Genomic DNA, 11,753 nt, shown 5'->3' with positions numbered 1-11,753 from the left:
TATCATCAGCATTATTTCTGTGGAACCTTGCACTATTCAAAATACAAGTGTTTCATAGATATGGTGCTTTTGACATAGTTCACTAACCATCAAGACTGAAATGATTCATGCACACAGGTAAAGTAAATAATTGAATTTGTGCAGAATGTTTATTTTTTACAAATTATTATTTAATTTGACCAATTTATTTTAGATTGATTGCACTGAAACTCAAAGTCTAAAGCTTAGTAAGACACTTAAGCCAGTTTTCTGAGAAGAAACAATACTTGTTCAGAGGGATGTCACCCTTTATGTACCAGTCCCCTTATGTACCACCCCTTTATGTACCACTATCTGACCCTTTATGTACCATATATATAATATATAGAGATAAATAGTATATGGTTTAATATGAAGGTGTGGTAATAATGAAATGTATTTTGTAACATATTATTTATGAATTTAGACTAATATATTGCCATATATTATATTTTATGCCAGCTTGTGTGTCAGTGACTGTCTTAGTATAATTTATTAGCCCCAGTAGTAATAAATGATTCATATTCTTACCTGAAATTAAAGAATATTATAAAAATCCATTTGTCAATATCTTATCCTGACTAAGTCTAACTAAACTGTAAAAAATAAAATTATTTCCTTTTTTAATCATGTTTAGAGAATGACCTTAGTTTTCAAACTGTGAAAAATCAAAAAAATTCCTTCTTTAATCATGTTTACATAAAATATAACTGGTGGTGTCATCAAAGGATGTCTATTTGTGGTATAAATAAAGTTATTAGGTACCTATGTAATTATAAAATTATCACGTTCATTTTCAATTAAAAAATCAAAGAGAGGATAAAAAGAAAGTTTTCACAGCTTTCAAGTAATTAAGGTAAGTGTTGTTGCTCAATTGTTAAAGTGTGTATATATGCTGGTGATATTCAATATGTAAAACCATACCAACATTATGGCAGACATTATTTATTCTTGTATTGATTGTGGTACCAATGTCATTGACGATGATGAAGCTATTTCGTGTGATATTTGTGAGAGATGGCAGCACAGGAGATGCAACACTGGTAAGTTAAGTTAAATTAGTATATAATCCTGTATGAAATAAAAGCATTTTTTAGCCCAAAAAAAGGGAAAAAACATACTTTTTATTAATTATTACAATGTCATTATAACAATTTTTTTCATTTTGTCACAGTGCTTACTGATTATTCTATGATTATAAGAGTAATTTAATTTAATAGTTGAACATTAAATGAATTCATTTTTATTTTCCTTTTCAGGTATTACCCTCAGACAGTATCGCCGGATGGTGAGGCAGGAGCTTGAACTTCCCTGATCTTGCGACCAGTGTCGGGAACATCCTGCTGCCGTACTTGACCATACGGCTGCAGATGAACCCGCTGCCGACGAACCAGCAGAAACCGCTGCCGACGAACCAGCAGACCATGCAGTACAAGAAGCTCCATGACAAGCTCTACGAAATCTGGGACAGATGAGAACGAGGATGAGTACACCACCTCGAGGCTGCTGAGGGAGTCGAGCCACCTGGTTGGATCAGGACCTATTCCGGCCAACATTGAAGACCACAGCGAGGATGAGGATGAAGAGTAAAGATGAAGAGAAAAGAACTGTGACATGTACCTTGTATATTGGAGTTGGAAAATGTTCTTTACTTCCCATGTGCTATGATGTATGTTTGTAAAATATAATAAAATGTTCTTTGCTTTCCATGTGCTATGATGTATGTTTGTATTTGTACTGTTGTTTAAAGAAAAAATAAAATAAACCCCCTTATTTTATGAACTTTTCATTTGTTATTTTTTGTACTACAATGTATGCTTGTATTTGTACTGTTTACCAATAAATGAAAAAAAACTCTAATGATTTGAATGATTAATGCTCTTTGCTTTTCATGTGCTATTTTTATGTATTTTCATTTGTACTGTTTGCCAATAATCAAATAAAAGTATTCCATTATCAATTTTGTGGATGATAAATGTGTTTGGCTTTTCATGTGCTACTTTTATGTATGAAGTATTTATATATGTATTAAAATTACAATAATACATTCTGAATACTTTAGTATGTAATTAACAGTTTTGTCAGAGAAAATCACTAAATTTTATATATTTATTCAAATTCACATAAATCATTTTTCAAAAACACATAATTACTTCAAATCCTTCCACACAATACTGAAAAAAATGCACAGTTTCTGATTGTTATTGATTCTTTATTAATTTATACATGTACCATTTTTTAATCTTGATGCCTCCTCAATTGTATAATGCACATCTTAATCTGTTTTAACAATTATAATATAAAGATTAAGGCTGACTCAGTAAAATAATAATCCATGATTTCTGCAGTACTTGCAGACAAACTAGGAATACTGCTGTGATATTATCTATCTATCTAATAGGATATAAATTTGGCTTCAATAGAAAAAAAATCAAAGCATACACATGTATAAAATGTGTATGTGTATATTAGTTAAACTTAAATTGATTGACCATCGATAAAAAGATATTATAATATATGTATGTATATATATATATATATATATATATCCTTGTAAAACTAAAAATTAAATATGTATGTTTCTATTACATCATTTAGGACTTTTATTTTCAGACAAAGTAGAGTGAAGCTTAAAACAGTATCCAATTGTAACAGTCAATTTTGAGAAAATCAACCTTATAATTATTTTCTGTGTTGGTCAATGTCATAATTGGTATAAAATGTATATTGAACTGGAAGTTTTCTTTATTTTAAATGATAACATTTGCTTGGTCAGCCATAATTGTCACAATCAAGTGGTCTTTTTACACTGTAGTTTTCTCACTGACTATGGGTTTGTTCCGAGAATGAGCCACACAAAGTATCGTTGGGGAGATGAGTTGTCAATTTTATGTTTATCAGTCTTTCATAATCCAGTAAACCTGTAAAAAGGGAATTTGTAACTAATAATCACACAATATACACAATTAAAATTGTATGCATTTAGATTTATTTAGTACTGCACATTAATCATTTTCCAAAAATATGTAGCAACATTACATTATATAATGCTGCAATACTAAAGTAATTTACTAATTAAAGGTCGCTGATGTGTAATGGATGTGGTGTCCACCTAATGATCTGGAGGTCACTGGTTTGATCCCCAGTGTGGGAGCATTCTTAAGAAATCTCCAAGAGACACCCTAGTACTGGTTCTAGGCCCAGGAAACGAACTCAAGAACATTTCACATACATGTACGTAGTTAGTACTTTAAATTTAATCGAACTAAAAATGGGTTAAAACTTACAACTGAAACCCTTATTAAAACAGTTTATTTTGAATCAAGCAAATGTGCAAATTCATTAAAAACAATGAGTAAAATTTAAAAATTCTACTTTAAAGTAATCATGATAATTGAGATCATTTTCAGAATATTTAATGATGATAATGATACAATTATATATTCCCTAAATGATAAAAATAAAACATGTCATGTTAATTTATGAAAAAAACGTTTTAATTTTATCAATATCATGTTAATTACAACTAGATACAGGCAATTAGATCAGAAACGTGCATTAATTATATTAATGAACAACCCAGACATTTGACATTTGTAGTGATTTATGGTCACTATTTGATTAACGTTCTATACATGACCTGTCATAAAAGGTATTTTTTTAGCCAGTACTACAATCGGCAATGATAGTCTTATTGCATACATATTTCAACGTCTATTATCGATTCGCTTCCTTAAACTGAACAAATATTTAATGTTTACATCGCGAAACGTAATGCATCCAGTTTCACTTTCGGTTTGGTTGGTTTTGTAAACACCGTAATTTCATCTTAAAAATTGGATGATAGGGTGATTAAATAAAAATGGAAAAGTAAATCACTTGGATAATAGGTCAAAATGCAACACAAATGAACGTTAATAGTGCTATTTATATCAAAGTTTCGGTAAAAAGTTTGGCGCTAGTTCAGCGCGCATCGTATACAGCCTCATAACAATAGACTGACAACCTTTTGGGTAGTAAAGTAGTAATACAAGGCAATATGGCGACCGTTAGCCACGAGGCCTATCTTACGGAGGAATCCGAGATAGCCGATGTATCACGATTGTGGACAGTCCCTTTAAGCCCGACAAGGATTACAGTACAAGAAAAGTAAGACCATTAAAAAAAGACGCTATTGCACGGAAATTCGCTCAAATATCAACTTGCAAATACCGATCGGACACAAAATACATTTAAGATTATCAGATCGGCTTTATCACACAGTCATAAAATGCTGTAATCCACGAATACGTATCGTCATTAACCCATTTATGCCTAGCGTCTAGAAAAAAGACCTTGGCGAACAGCGTAGACCCAGATGAGACGCCGTGTGTAGCGGCGTCTCATCAGGGTCTGCGCTGTTTGCTTAAAATAATTTTTGTAAAAATATTTAAAATATAGAAATAAATAAACTAGACATCCCTAATTTTGGAAATAAATTGATCCAATTTAGAAGGATGGGAGAGTCCACTAGGCAAAAATGGGTTTAAGCGATAATAATCATTAACCCTCATCTTAAATTGTGTTGCTTAATATCGAAATATAAAATAAATAAAGGTACTAAAAATAAGAATGTATTAAATGCCCGTGAGCAAACCTGTAAGAAACTAGTCTGTTCTGTCGGTACCACTTCACAACAGTTGGACAGCTGTAGTGACATATTTACTATTTTAGGAAACAGGCTAGGCACTTTTTTTAAAGATATAACTCGTATTCTTGTCTTATTTCAAACATCAAGATTTTGTGTTTATGTGACCTTGAAGTTTCTTCTCAATAAAACCACATGAGACAATAACAGGATGATAATTATGTGTTTATTTCCAAGGTGATATTACATGAGAATTGTCAGCGATAACACAATGGTACGTGTTAATGCCTCTGAATGCAGTTACAGATTCATTAGTGAGATACAGTAATCTGCATTTCTAATAATTTTCATAACAAACCTGTAAAAGTGATATTGCGAATCATATTCGTAATATATTGCACACTTCCACTTTTAAGCATGATATGAAGTAGTATAATGCAATTCAAAATCATATTATACTCGAGCAAATAAAACCTATGGTTAGCTGAAATAATTAAGATATGATTAATTCAAAAATGTAAGACTTCAATTTCCCCCACATTGATTAGCTAATCTCAGAAGGCCACACCAGAAAAGGAGTTATGTGTCGTCGTTGCTCATTCCTCCCCCCCCCAACTAAAGAGATCGAGATCGGACCGGTCAAGGAAATGATGATGATGATGATGATGATGATGATGATGATGATGATGATGATGATGATGATGATGATGATGATGATGATGATGATGATGATGATGACCTCGAAAATCGTAACTTTAAGTAACTAGACCTGTAATGAACTCACCTGATTTTGTCTTTTTCAAAAACAAAATATAATACGCAGAGGGCTTATCTGAAGCCTGTGCAGAGGTGGCGCATTATTTTGTTAAAGTGGTTTCAGGTTGATTCCAACGACAAAGAATGTTTTAATTCACCAATCTGTTTTGTTGCTTTTATAATTTGTTTAGGCTATTCAAAATATTATACAGTTGTTAACACATACATACAATAACATTTACCAGTCTAAACATCTACTGTCTTATATATTATATTATTAGTTTTATATTTAACAGGTATTTAATTGAAGCATCACACATGTGTTTGTGGTCATTGTATGAGATAACTGACACTATTCCATAACTTGTACCTGCAAGTCAGGACAATTATGCCTCCTTTGCATGCTTACATAGTTGTTGAATGTTAATGTCAATGCGATGTCACTGGCCATTCCAAACAACTCTGACCTGAATTAAAGCAGATGTATAACAATTTTGTGTGATTAAAGGTTAGGACAAAGTTTGCGTGCAACAATTCAATTTGTCTAAGGACTTACATAAATGGTGCAAAACAACTTTAGATACGGGGTCTTGGTTTTTATGAACAGTCAATTACCAAAGCCTGTAAATTTAACCAACCTTTAAGCATAGTTATGTTCTCTTTGTTTAATTAGACGAGTCAGGCTCAGGTTTTCATTCAAGTTGAAATGAATTTTAAAGGCTGGTTCTTCCAGAGAAACAGATACCAGAGTGGTTCTATAAGCATAAAGCTCACGCTACGATTGAGCTAAAATGTATGGATTTAAACTAATTGCAGTTGTTTTTTGTAAACATTTAAAATCAAATGCTAATTAATTACAAAGTATTTAAAGTATTAAAGTTATAAGAAACATAGTAAACCACTGAACTTCGATTGTTTTAAATACTTACGATGTACAGATGCCACGTTGAAAATACGAAGGATACGTTATTAAGATCCACAACAATTAGAGTAAGAGTAAAGCATTAACTAATACTAGTCAGATGTACTTTTGTTTAAGTAACATTAAACAAAATTACTTCAATCGCAACAAAACCGCAGTAAAGTTATTTAACGCACCGATGACTCATGAAAAAGTGAATGAAATATATTAAAGCCATTCAACCCAACGTAGATTGATTTTAAGCAAGCACCGTTTCGGCGAAGATTTCCGTAGCATTTACTTCAAATCTTTCCTGTACTAAGGATGAACAACAAGTCATTTAAACAAATATATTAATCTACCACAAATTTTAGAGGTAACTGGCATTTTGTCCATCGTGACATTATCCTGTCTAGACGCTTAATGTGGGTGTATTTCATTATTTTTTAATTAAGCGTGAAATATGTAATGTAATGTAAATCAACATTTCTAAAATATTTCCAATTATGCTCTTGTAAAATTGTTTGTAATATGTGATGATTTCGGTCACATATGATCGCTAATGAAACAATTATTATAAGTCATTTTGTGTTTGACTCGGAACTTTATATCATATCATTTATATCATAATTGGTTTGGGCATACCCTTTATTATTTCAGTGTAAAAACACACTGTAATTACAATGTCGGTTTCATTTCTTTTTGTTATAATTTTACAAAAACAACAAAGATTTAAATGCTATGGCAGTTTTTTTTAGATGCGTATCAATAACGGATACCTTGCCGGCTAATGGGATAATTAAAAGTATCAGAAACAGATCCAGAGTACTATTTTTTATGAACGTGGTTTGCACACTTTGCAACTTGTTAATATGAAAACATACTGTAGGAATGTAAATTAAACTTTAAACCTTCAATTACCATGTTTACTAGGTACATTTTGCAAGAATTGCAAATATTGTATACTACAAAGAATGTCGAGTTTAAAATGTAAAAAAAATCTAATTTAAATTATTTGTGCCTGTTGACCGCATCCGCTTCTGGTTAAATATGAGGTTTCAAGAAAAAGACGACCAAAAATCTCAAGAACACAAATCGGGCCCTATTAAGTGATTTTTTTGCGCATGCGCGTTCTATTAATATCCTTTTTAAGAATTGCTGCTATCAACTTCAAGAAAACAAGCTTCTGTAAGTATGTGACGAAGCGAATTCAATCGTGATACATCGGCTATCTCGGATTCCTCCGTAAGATAGGCCTCGTGGCTAACGGTCGCCATATTGCCTTGTATTACTACTTTACTACCCAAAAGGTTGTCAGTCTATTGTTATGAGGCTGTATACGATGCGCGTTGAACTAGCGCCAAACTTTTTACCGAAACTTTGATATTAATAGCACTATTAACGTTCATTTGTGTTGCATTTTGACCAATTTTCCAAGTGATTTACTTTTCCATTAGTATTTAATCACCCTATCATCCAATTTTTAAGATGAAATTACGGTGTTTACAAAACCAACCAAACCGAAAGTGAAACTGGATGCATTACGTTTCGCGATGTAAACATTAAATATTTATTCTGTTTGAGGAAGCGAATCGATAATAGACGTTGGAATAAATGTATGCAATCAAGACTATCATTGCCGATTGTAGTACTGGTTAAAAAATACCTTTTATGACAGGTCATGTATAGAACGTTAATCAAATAGTGACCATAAATCACTACAAATGTCTGGGTTGTTCATTAATATAATTAATGCACGTTTCTGATCTAATTGCCTGTATCTAGTTGTAATTACCATGATATTGATAAAAATAAAACGTTTTTTTCATAAATTAACATTACATGTTTTATTTTTATCATTTAGGGAATATATAATTGTATCATTATCATCATTAAATATTATGAAAATGATCTAAATTATCATGATTACTTTAAAGTAGAATTTTTAAATTTTACTAATTATTTTTAATGAATTTGCACATTTGCTTGATTCAAAATAAATTGTATTAATAAGGGTTTCAGTTGTTAGTTTTAACCCATTTTTAGTTCGATTAAATTTTAAGTACTAACTACGTACATGTATGTGAAATGCTGTTGAGTTCGTTTCCTGGGCCTAGAACCAGTACTTGGGTGTCTCTTGGAGATTTCTTAAGAATGCTCCCACACTGGGGATCAAACCAGTGACCTCCAGATCATTAGGTGGACACCACATCCATTACACATCAGCGACCTTTAATTAGTAAATTACTTTAGTATTGCAGCATTATATAATGTAATGTTGCTACATATTTTTGGAAAATGATTAATGTGCAGTACTAAATAAATCTAAATGCATACAATTTTAATTGTGTATATTGTGTGATTATTAGTTACAAATTCACTTTTTACAGGTATACTGGATTATGAAAGACTGATAAATATAAAGTTGACAACTCATCTCCCCAACGATACTTTGTGTGGCTCATTCTCAGAACAAACCCATAGTCAGTGAGAAAACTACAGTGTAAAAAGACCACTTGATTGTGACAATTATGGCTGACCAAGCAAATGTTATCATTTAAAATAAAGAAAACTTCCAGTTCAATGTACATTTTATACCAATTATGACATTGGCCAACACAGAAAATAATTATAAGGTTGATTTTCCCAAAATTGACTGTTACAATTGGATACTGTTTTAAGCTTCACTCTACTTTGTCTGAAAATAAAAGTCCTAAATGATGTAATAGAAACATACATATTTATTTTTTAGTTTTACAAAAATATATGTATATATACATATATTATAATATCTTTTTATCGATGGTCAATCAATTTAAGTTTAACTAATATATACATACACATTTTATACATGTGTATGCTTTGATTTATTTTCTATTGAAGCCAAATTAATATCCCATTAGATAGATAGATAATATCACAGCAGTATTCCTAGTTTGTCTGCAAGTACTGCAGAAATCATGGATTATTATTTTACTGTGTCAGCCTTAATCTTTATATTATAATTGTTAAAACAGATTAAGATGTGCATTATACAATTGAGGATGCATCAAAATTTTAAAAAAGGTACATGTATAAATTAATAAAGAATCAATAACAATCAGAAACTGTGCATTTTTTTCAGTATTGTGTGAAAGGATTTGAAGTAATTATGTGTTTTTGAAATATGATTTATGTGAATTTGAATAAATATATAAAATTAAGTGATTTTCTCAGACAAAACTGTTAATTACATACTAAAGTATTCAGAATGTATTATTGTAATATTCATTCGAATTTTTTAGTACAAAAAGCACTTTTCCCTGGCATTTGTATTTATTGTAATTGCATATTTTATAATTCTGACAGCATTTATAAACTGTGTTCATGCAAGCATGAACACGGTTTCATTTTTATACGCCCGTATAAAATACGGGACGTATTATGTGAAACCCCTTGGCGGGCGGGCGGCGGGCGGGCGGCGGGCGGGCGGCGGGCGGAAGGCATCACTTAAAATTTGTCCGGACTCTAATTCAAATTGTATTCATCCGATCTTCACCAAACTTGGTCAGCAGTTGCATCTAGTTGATATCTAGGCCAAGTTCGAATATGGGTCATGCCGGGTCAAAAACTAGGTCATAGGGTCAATAAGTGCATTTTCAAAGGGGCACTTTGTCCGGACTCTATTTCAAATTGTATTCATCCGATCTTCACCAAACTTGGTCAGCAGTTGCATCTAGTTGATATATAGGCCAAGTTCGAATATGGGTCATGCCGGGTCAAAAACTAGGTCATAGGGTCAATTAGTGCATTTTCAACGGCGCCACTTTGTCCGGACTCTAATTCAAATTGTATTCATCCGATCTTCACCAAACTTGGTCAGTAGTTGCATCTAGTTGATATCTAGGTCAAGTCCGAATATGGGTCATGCTGGGTCAAAAACTAGGTCAAAGGGTCAATTAGTGCATTTTACTTTGTCCGGACTCTAATTCAAATTGTATAAATCTTATCTTCACCAAACTTGGTCAGTAGTTGCATCTAGTTGATATCTAGGCCAAGTTCGAATATGGGTCATGCCAGGTAAAAAACTAGGTCATAGGGTCAATTAGTCCATTTTCAACAGCGCCACTTTGTCCGGACTCTTATTCAAATTGTATTCATCCGATCTTTACCAAACTTGGTCAGTAGTTGCATCTAGTTGATATCTAGGTCAAGTTCGAATATGGGTCATGTCGGGTCAAGAACTAGGTCATAGGGTCAATTAGTGCATTTTCAACGGCGCCACTTTGTCCGGACTCTAATTCAAATTGTATTCATCCGAAACTTTTAAACAACTTTTTATCCTGCGTCAAAGTGGTATGGGGGTCTAAACAATTATGATTTAAATATTGTGTTTTAGAGAACAAATGAGACTAAGTGTACACTTATTGATATCAATGCATATATATGAATATATCAGTTATATAAGTTGTTGTTGTTTTTTTTGCTTATTTCCAAAACAAATACATCAATCATCAGTGTATCATCTCCAATGGCACACGAATCGGGCGTATATTGCTCCGTCATGCGGCGCTCTTGTTTGAGTATTTAAACAAGAGGGCCATGATGGCCCTGTATCGCTCCACTGCTGAGAAAAGGCTGAAACAAATTTCTCTGCATGTGCAAATACTTAAATATAGGACCTATTTAAGCACATGTACACTTTTGTGACCTTCTGGGCTGGGTCAAATTTAACCCCAGGGGCATAATTTGAGCAAAATTTGTAGAGGACTATTATATCTCACTACATACAAAATGTGGTAGCCCTAGGTCCTAGAGTAAAGGACAAGAATATTTTTAAAGTTTTCACGAAATAAGCAAGATATAAGCGTATATAATGTTCAATTTTGTGACATGTGGGTCAGGATCAAGTTTGACCCAAAGGGCATAATTTGAACAAACTTGGTAGAGGACTATAAGATGTTACTGCATACCAAATTTGGTAGCCATAGTCCAAATGGTTTTCGACAAGAAGATTTTTAAAGATTTCACAAAATAGGCGCTTTAAAAGCGTTTATTCAATTTTGTGACCCCCCGGGGCAGGGTCAAAGTTGACGCCAGAGTCATTATTTGAACAAATTTGGTAGAGGTTTATTAGATGTCACTACATACCAAATTTGGTAGCCCTAGGCCCAATGGTTATGGACAACAAGATTTTTAAAGTTTTCACAAAATAGGCCCCATATAAGCGTATGTTCAGTTTTGTGACCCCGGGCAGGGTCAAATTAGACCCAAGGGGCATAATTTGAACAAACTTGGTAGAGAACTATAACATGTCACTACATACCAAATTTGGTAGCCCTATGCCTTATGGTTAACGACAAGAAGAGTTTTAAAATTTTCACAAAATAGGCACTATATAAGCATATAATTGATTTTGTGGCCCCCGGGGCAGGGTCAAATTTGACCCCTGGGGCATAATTTGAACAAACT

General features: G+C 32.6%; 2 long non-coding RNA genes across 2 annotated transcripts; one reads left to right on the top strand and one right to left on the bottom strand.

Moving 5' to 3' along the window:
• Positions 1-2,743: 2,743 nt before the first annotated feature.
• LOC127839204 (uncharacterized) lies at positions 2,744-3,707 on the bottom strand. The gene is made up of 2 exons (XR_008030220.1): positions 3,659-3,707; positions 2,744-2,939 (listed from the first exon to the last, which is right to left on the bottom strand). It is a non-coding gene; the product is annotated as an uncharacterized LOC127839204 (long non-coding RNA).
• Positions 3,708-9,786: 6,079 nt separating this feature from the next.
• Positions 9,787-10,748, top strand: LOC127838561 (uncharacterized). The gene is made up of 2 exons (XR_008029862.1): positions 9,787-9,916; positions 10,072-10,748. It is a non-coding gene; the product is annotated as an uncharacterized LOC127838561 (long non-coding RNA).
• The last annotated feature ends 1,005 nt before the right edge of the window (positions 10,749-11,753 follow it).

This window comes from Dreissena polymorpha, chromosome 7, assembly GCF_020536995.1.
Source record: "Dreissena polymorpha isolate Duluth1 chromosome 7, UMN_Dpol_1.0, whole genome shotgun sequence".
Taxonomy (NCBI): Eukaryota; Metazoa; Mollusca; class Bivalvia; order Myida; family Dreissenidae; genus Dreissena; species Dreissena polymorpha.
This window is presented reverse-complemented; position numbering and strand designations above follow the sequence as displayed.